At 44.3% G+C, this 7,255-nt stretch overlaps 1 long non-coding RNA gene across 2 annotated transcripts in view; it reads left to right on the top strand.

The window, feature by feature from the left end:
* Window positions 1-2,533: 2,533 nt before the first annotated feature.
* The window catches only part of LOC117358680, an 84,962-nt gene continuing 80,240 nt past the window's right edge, over window positions 2,534-7,255 (top strand). For both annotated transcript variants that reach the window (XR_004539055.1, XR_004539056.1), the window contains exons 1-2: window positions 2,534-2,701; window positions 3,494-3,586. This is a non-coding gene — a long non-coding RNA (uncharacterized LOC117358680). The remainder of the gene's footprint in view (window positions 2,702-3,493; window positions 3,587-7,255) is intronic.

Here is a 7,255-nt window from a genome sequence, read left to right as displayed (position 1 = left end):
CTGTGTCCCATATGTGAATAAAGGACAGGTGAAGGTTTAACAACTCCAGAACAGTATGTTCATCATTTTATTGTTAATCATCTAATCACCAGGTTTTTAAATATACATTTTATAAAGTGTTAATGTAAATTGTGATAAAAGTGCTCAGTGCCCACTCTCCCGCTTTGGAGCCACATGAAGATTGTTAGGGACCATCATTGCACTTTTAAGCTGAATTGCAGTTTGAATTGCATGCTAACAGGGAGTTCTTTTGAGACATGCTAGGTGGTGTTGAGTAGCTTGAAACCTCATGAGTAACCTCCTTTTTTTCCATTTGTTGATATCTGTTTTTGTCTCCGAGCTACAGCAGATTTTGTGAAAGTGTGTTTTCGTGATTGGCTATTTTTCATCATGTATGCTTCTTTAGTGAATGCCTCTGATCCACCCATGCTCCTGTCTTGGCCATGCTTCCTTTTCAGTTGTACACCAAAAATTTTACGCATGAATTATAGTGCTTAGCAAGATGTGCATGTAAATCCAAAATGCTGCCAATTAGCACCAATAATTGATTATTAGTGCCCAATTATTGGCATTGCGAGGTTCATTACTCAGTTATAATGTGCATGCAAATTGGGCATGTGTCCAGATTTGGGTACACAATTTTAAGTGTCATTTATAGAATTCCCCTTATACTGTACTCTACATGTCTCAAGAAATTACTAACAGCTTTGTGACAAAGTTCTATTTTCAGCTTTGGAAAAAACAAAGATATTGGAATTTGTAATACTTTGTCTCTGACTTATATTATATTCTCTTCCATCTCTTTCTAGTGCCAATCTTCTTTTTTAAGTATTCAGCTGAGGATTACATTGCCCAGGGAGAACTTGTCATCCAGCGACTTGAAATCTTTTTCCAAATATCTTTGGCATCAGTTCCTTGTGTAGTTCCTTGAACTGGAAAGACAAGGATTAAAAAAAAAAAAATCAGAGTATCAGTTATACATTTCTAGAGTTCTGACTATATTTCCTTTATGCAATAGATCGGTCATATCTAGGGCATGGTTTCAGAGAAGCAGACATATGTTCTGTGTTTTTATCTATGTTTTAGAATTACTTCCCTACATACATCAATTGCTTGTGTATCTGCAAACTACAAATGATCACAGAAAAAGAAATATCTGGAAAAGTTAAGAGAGGCTAGTAGAGTAGTCAGGAAAGCAAAAATGAAAATGGAAGAAAAAATAGCTGACACGGTAAAATGTGGGTACAAGACATTTTTTTTACATAAGAACATAAGAATTGCCGCTGCTGGGTCAGACCAGTGGTCCATCGTGCCCAGCAGTCCGCTTATGCGGTGGCCCTTAGTTCAAAGACCAGTGCCCTAACTGAGTCTAGCCTTACCTGTGTACGTTCTGGTTCAGCAGGAACTTGTCTAACTTTGTCTTGAATCCCTGCAAGGTGTTTTCCCCTATAACAGCCTCCGGAAGAGCGTTCCATTTTTCCAACACTCTTTGGGTGAAAAAGAACCTTCTTACGTTTGTATGGAATATATCCCCTTTTAATTTTAGAGTGCCCTCTCGTTCTCCCTACCTTGGAGAGGGTGAACAACCTGTCTTTATCTACTAAGTCTATTCCCTTCATTATCTTGAATGTTTCGATCATGTCCCTTCTCTGTCTCTTCTTTTCAAGGGAGAAAAGGCCCAGTTTCTCTAATCTCTCACTGTATGGCAATTCCTCCAGCCACTTAACCATTTTAGTTGCTCTTCTCTGGACCCTTTTGAGTAGTACTGTGTGATGGGAAGAAGTGCAAAAGTGGCATTGTGAAACTCAAAGGTAAACGGGAAAAAATGTTGATAAAGAAAAGGCCGAATTGCTTAACAAATATTTCAGTTCTGTGTTTACAGTTGAAGTGCCGGAAGCAGGACCACTAAAAACAAATGCAAATTGGGCTGGAGGTGTGGTAGACAATGTTAGATTTTCAGAGGATTGTTTTTGTAAGGAGCTAACTAAACTAAAGGTGGACAAAGCAGTGGGGCCAGATGATGTACATACAAGGGTACTGAAGGTACTTAGGGAACTTCTGGTGGCTCCGCTGGCTAACCTTTTCAATGCTTTTCTAGAGTCAAGAGTAGTAACAGATGAGTGGAAAAGGGAGGATCTGGTATCTCTCCACAAAAGTGGAAGTAAGGTAGAAGTATGCAACTACAGGCTGTGACATTTCCATCCCTAGGGATGAACCTGTCATGGTTAGTCTCGAGCTAATCCAGTCCCCAGAGCCAGAAAACCAGTGGAATGTAAGGCCTCAAAGGCTGCAGAAGTCAACTCTGCCTTTCCTGAAGGAAATTAGCTTGACTCTGACCCAGAATCCATCCTAGAGCCAGAACCAGTCAGGAGATCAAGTTCCCAGAGAAAGTTGACAGTTCCCAAGCTGCTATACACCTACTGAACTGAGAGGGAGCCAGAGAGCAGACAAACCTGTACCCCAGCCAGTAAGATAGGGAGTGGCTTTAATAGCTTAAAACAGATCTCAAAGGGTGTGAGGCAGGCAGCTCGGGAAGACCTGGCAGATAGGACTCTTCTGGCCAGGCAAGGGCAAAGCCCCAAGCATGAACCCATGGAATGTGAAGGCCCTGTATCCCAGGATACTACAGAGCTGGAAGCCCGAGGAAAACATGGACATGACAGCATTTGAAATGCCTGGAGAGGTCGCAGTGCAAATGGATGTGAGTTTGGCAGTTTCTTGCCAATAATTTATTTTGCCTTTTTCTTTTTGAATATTGTTGCTGTTGGGACAGTTGGTTAAATGAAGTAGCTACCAAGAACTGTATATAGGAAGGTTTTTTTGTTGCACTACAGTGGGGGCTGGGCTGGGGCACAGCTAGAATTGTGCACAGCCCTGATTGAGTTGCTGTACACAGGCTGGGACTGAGCTGTAAGCAAGCTGGCGTTTTTTTTTGTTGGTTGTATTGCAACAGGGTGACATCCAGAATTGTGGGGAGGGTTCACAGAATACCTCAGGTTGGGAATTTTGTGAGTACTTGTTAAAAGCTGTTATTAGAGTGAGCCCAGCAATTCTGTCCCAGCTCCTAGATAGGCAACAGTGTGGAACTGTGTTTCTATAAGGGGTTTTGGGTTTTTTTTTATTTTTAAAACTGCAAGAGCCTGGTGAAGAGCAGGACTGAATTACTTGAAGTCCAGGTCTCTAGAAAGAGGAATAAAAGTGTTTTGTGTTTTTTTTTCTTCCTTGTTTGGAGCGGTATGGAGCTGCCCAGGACATTATTCTGAACTGGATGCTACTTACCTGGGATAAGTGCTTGAGTTTGTTTTGAGAATACAAACTAGCTATTATGAACTGTTGGCTTATTGGGGAAAAGCTAGTGAAATAGTTTTGTTTTGTTTTTCACTGTGGAACCCGTGGATGTTCGTTTGCCTGAACTGTGGAGTAAAGATATTGCAATTGTTTGAAGCATTATTTTTTTTTAATTATTAACCCAGAGAACTGTTTTGCTTTGTAGGGTCTTCCCCTTTGAGAGCAGTGTCAGGGTCCATGCTGCCACCTGTTGGCGGAGCCTTGCAGTCTCCTTGCGGCCCCGGCAGGTGACAAGGCGGTAAGTCTAACTTCTGTGTAAGTAAATTAATGGAAATTTTTTTACAACAGAGAATAGTGATATTACAGGACCCAAGGTAACATGGATTCACTAGAGGTAGGTCTTGTCAGACAAATCTGATCAATTTCTTTTACTGAGTGACCAGAGAATTGGATAGCGGGAGTATGCTAGATATGGTATATTTAGATTTCAGCAAAGCCATTGTCAATGTTCCACACAGATGTCTAATAAATAAACAGAGTGCTCTAGATATGGGCCCTCTGTATGGGTATAGGTATGGGTATGGGTCAGGAACTGGTTCAGATAAAGGCGACAGAGGTTAGTGCAATGGAGATCTCTTTGTGTGGATATCAAAATCTGCAAGAGTTGACACCCCTGATGGTGTGAATAACATGAGGAAGGAATTAGTGAAGCTTGAAGAATGGTCTGAAATTTGGCAGCTAAGATTTAATACTAACCAATGCAAACTCATGTATTTGGGCTGCAAAAACCCAAAGGAACGGTACAGTTTATGAGGTTAAGAACTTTTGTGCATGAAAGAGGAGCAGGACTTGGGTGTAATAGTATGTGATGATCTTAAGGTGGCCAAACAGGTAGAAAAGGCAATGGGGAAAGCTATAAGGATTCTTGGGTACATAGGGAGAGGTATGAACATTATGCTTCTATGTTATCTACTAAGCTGGTACAAGCAGGACTGGGTTTAGACTAGATAGTTGCGCGGGGACAGAAATCCCACCCATCCCCGCCCGTCCCCGTCAGGATCCTCTCCATCCCCACCCATCCCCGCCAGGATCCTTTCCATCCCCACCCATCCCCACAAGTAATTACCTCCATCCCCGTCCATCCCCATAAAAAGCAGCAATTACTTCTGACAGGATCATCAATTCCACAGTTTCTTTTGCTGTTTTCCTTGTGGAATCTCTTTGGTGGACCCTTTTTTTTGTTTTCTGTTCAGGTAATTAACTTATAAACCCCCTCTTTTACTAAGGCTGATGTGTCCATTATATTATATGGACGAACCCTACTTCCAAAGCCTTCCATCCCCGTGGGAGTCCCGTTGGCTAGAGGGGGGTCCCCGTGGGAGTCCCGTGGGCCAGAGAGGGGTCCCCGTGGGAGTCCCGTGGGTTAGGGGGGGATTCCCTCAATCCCCGTTCCCGTGCAGACCTCTAGTTTAGACATGCTGGGGCCAAGGGCAGAAATTAAGGAGGGGCCCCAGATTCCCCATCCTCCTGCTTCCTCCCCTGATGTCCCCACCTGCCATTTTTACCACACAACTTTACATGAATTCTTCACATACAAAACACAGATAGCAAATAAAGAGCAAGTGATTGTAAATAGAAATATGAAACAGAAATAGAAAAATTAACTGGGAACCGCAAGAAATTAAACTTGGCGAGTACTGCAACATTGAAGAAATAAAAACAGAAATGCACTTCTTTCCATACTGAACACAGACAGTGGCATAGCTACTCAGCGCCTCCCCCTCCTCCCCCCATAAATTGCTACCTCCCTTACTGTGACTGGTGGGGACCACAAAGCCCTGCTTTTGAAGGCCACCACCTTTTCCTCCTCTCGTCTTGCAGCCAGAAATTTCCAAGCTAGGCAGCCAGCAGAAGTGTCTCCTGGCCACTGGCGTAGCGAAGGCAAGCGGTGCTTGGGATGCTGGTGCCCCTCTCCCATCTTCTTCCCCGCCCCCTGCTGTACGTATGTGCATGCATGCCCATTCCCTGTACCTTTTTAACTTTGGCACCAGCAGCCACCAACATGCTGCCCGTGCCTGACATCACTTCCTAGGCACGGGGCCCAGAAGTGACATCAGAGAGAGCACCGAGGCTGTCGCGGACAGCAAGTTGGTGGCTGCTCGTGCCAAAGTTAAAAATGTATGGGAGTAAGGAAGGGGCACGCACATGGTAGGGGGAGAAGTGGAAAGGGGCGGAGAGGAGGAGGGATGCCGTGCCCTGAACAAGATGGCGCCCGGGGCGGACCACCCCTCCCCCCCTTTACTAGGCCACTGCTCCTGGCTTCAAAGCTTAGAGAGTTCTGGCCATTAGACTTGTGGAAGCTAATGGGGCTTGGGGATTTCCGCTTGCTCAGGTATTTATATTTTGCATTTGGGCATGAGGCATGGCTGAGGGCAGGGAGAAAATTTGGTGCCCACACACTTTGGATTCTGGGCTCTGCCCCTGCCCCATAAGCTATCTGGCTATGTTACTGAACACAATACAAAGACATCTGTAATGTACATATCCCAAAGCTAGCATATTTCAGTTAATAAATTCAAAATAAAACACATTTTTTCTACCATTGTTTGGCCATTTTATTTTCCCATCATGTTGGTCCAGTTTGTCTCTTCTGCTTTTCTGTGTCTTCTGCTAATTTTCTTTCCTGTGGCTTCTGTTTATTTGTCTTTTCTCCACTCTCCTGTCTTGTTTCATTCTCTGATTACATCTGTCTCTGATATACTGATCTTTCCCTTTCATCTTATTACACCCTTTTTTCTTTTCTGTCCGTCTACCCATTCAAAGTTTACCCTCTTCACACTTCTCCTTTTTCTCAGCTACATACTAAATTTCCATCTCCTTCTTTCATGCTCTACCTCTCCAATTTTTGACCTGGGGGCCGCCGCGTGAGTGGACTGCTGGGCGCGATGGACCACTGGTCTGACCCAGCAGCGGCTTTTTTATGTTCTTATATTCTCACTCTATCCTTAAGCCTCTGATTCCCTTCCATCTATTCCTCATAACCATATTTATAAACCTGTACTCACTATCCTCCTCTCACTCATCTCCTTGCCACTCCCTCTTGGCCTCTCCCACATGATTCCACCATTTCCATTATCTACACCCCTCCCCTCTCCAATATCTCCTCCTTTTCTCCCTCCATCCCACTGTGTACTATCTATCTCACTCTCTCTCCTCTGTCCTTCTGTTTCTGGGCCCATCATTGCATTTCCAGTTCCCTTCCCCCTCCTCTGGTTTGGCATTTCCCTCCTTTCTCATCCTTCCCTCCCAGCTAACCTAAAACAGCTCTAGGAAGTCCTTGTGGTCGGGCTTCTCTTCTCCTTCTCATCACTATGGTCTGACATCTGCCTTCCTTCCTCTCACCTTCCTGTTCTACTTTGAAATCAAATCTCTTTGCTGGGGGGGGTCGCTTGGGGGGGTCGCTGGGGGGGGGGGGGGTGTCGCTGGAGTGACAACTCTAAAAGCTTTCCCTCTGCTGCATTCTACTCCCTTCTGACGTAACTTTCTGTTTCTACCTGGATGGATCACAGCAATGGAAATGCTTTGAGTTGGCTGCAGTGCATCAGAATCGCTGCTGCCTTAGCGAACTCCTACAAAGGGACCTGCTTGGGCATCAAAATGGCACAATTCTATAAATTTGTGTTCAAATATTTGAAATACCCCCACCACAATCCTGCCATGTCCACTTTAGAGTTGTGCTCGAGGGGATTGAGACCTGGAACTTTGGAGATTGAAGTAGCCATGATGCAAGGGCATCCCGAAGCCCTGAAGAAGTGGCGGTCAAGTCACAAAACGTGGGTCCTCGTGGGACAATTTTTTTTTATTTAAATTGTGCTCACTTCATTGCGCTTGTACTGTTTCTGCATCAACCACAGCAGTCCGTAGGTTTTTTTGGTGCCTGTGATGTATGAGAGAAGGGCAAATATTT

This window comes from Geotrypetes seraphini, chromosome 4 (genome assembly GCF_902459505.1).
Source record: "Geotrypetes seraphini chromosome 4, aGeoSer1.1, whole genome shotgun sequence".
Taxonomy (NCBI): domain Eukaryota; kingdom Metazoa; phylum Chordata; class Amphibia; order Gymnophiona; family Dermophiidae; genus Geotrypetes; species Geotrypetes seraphini.
Note: the sequence above shows the minus strand (reverse complement) of the source record. Positions and strands in the feature narration are given on the sequence as shown.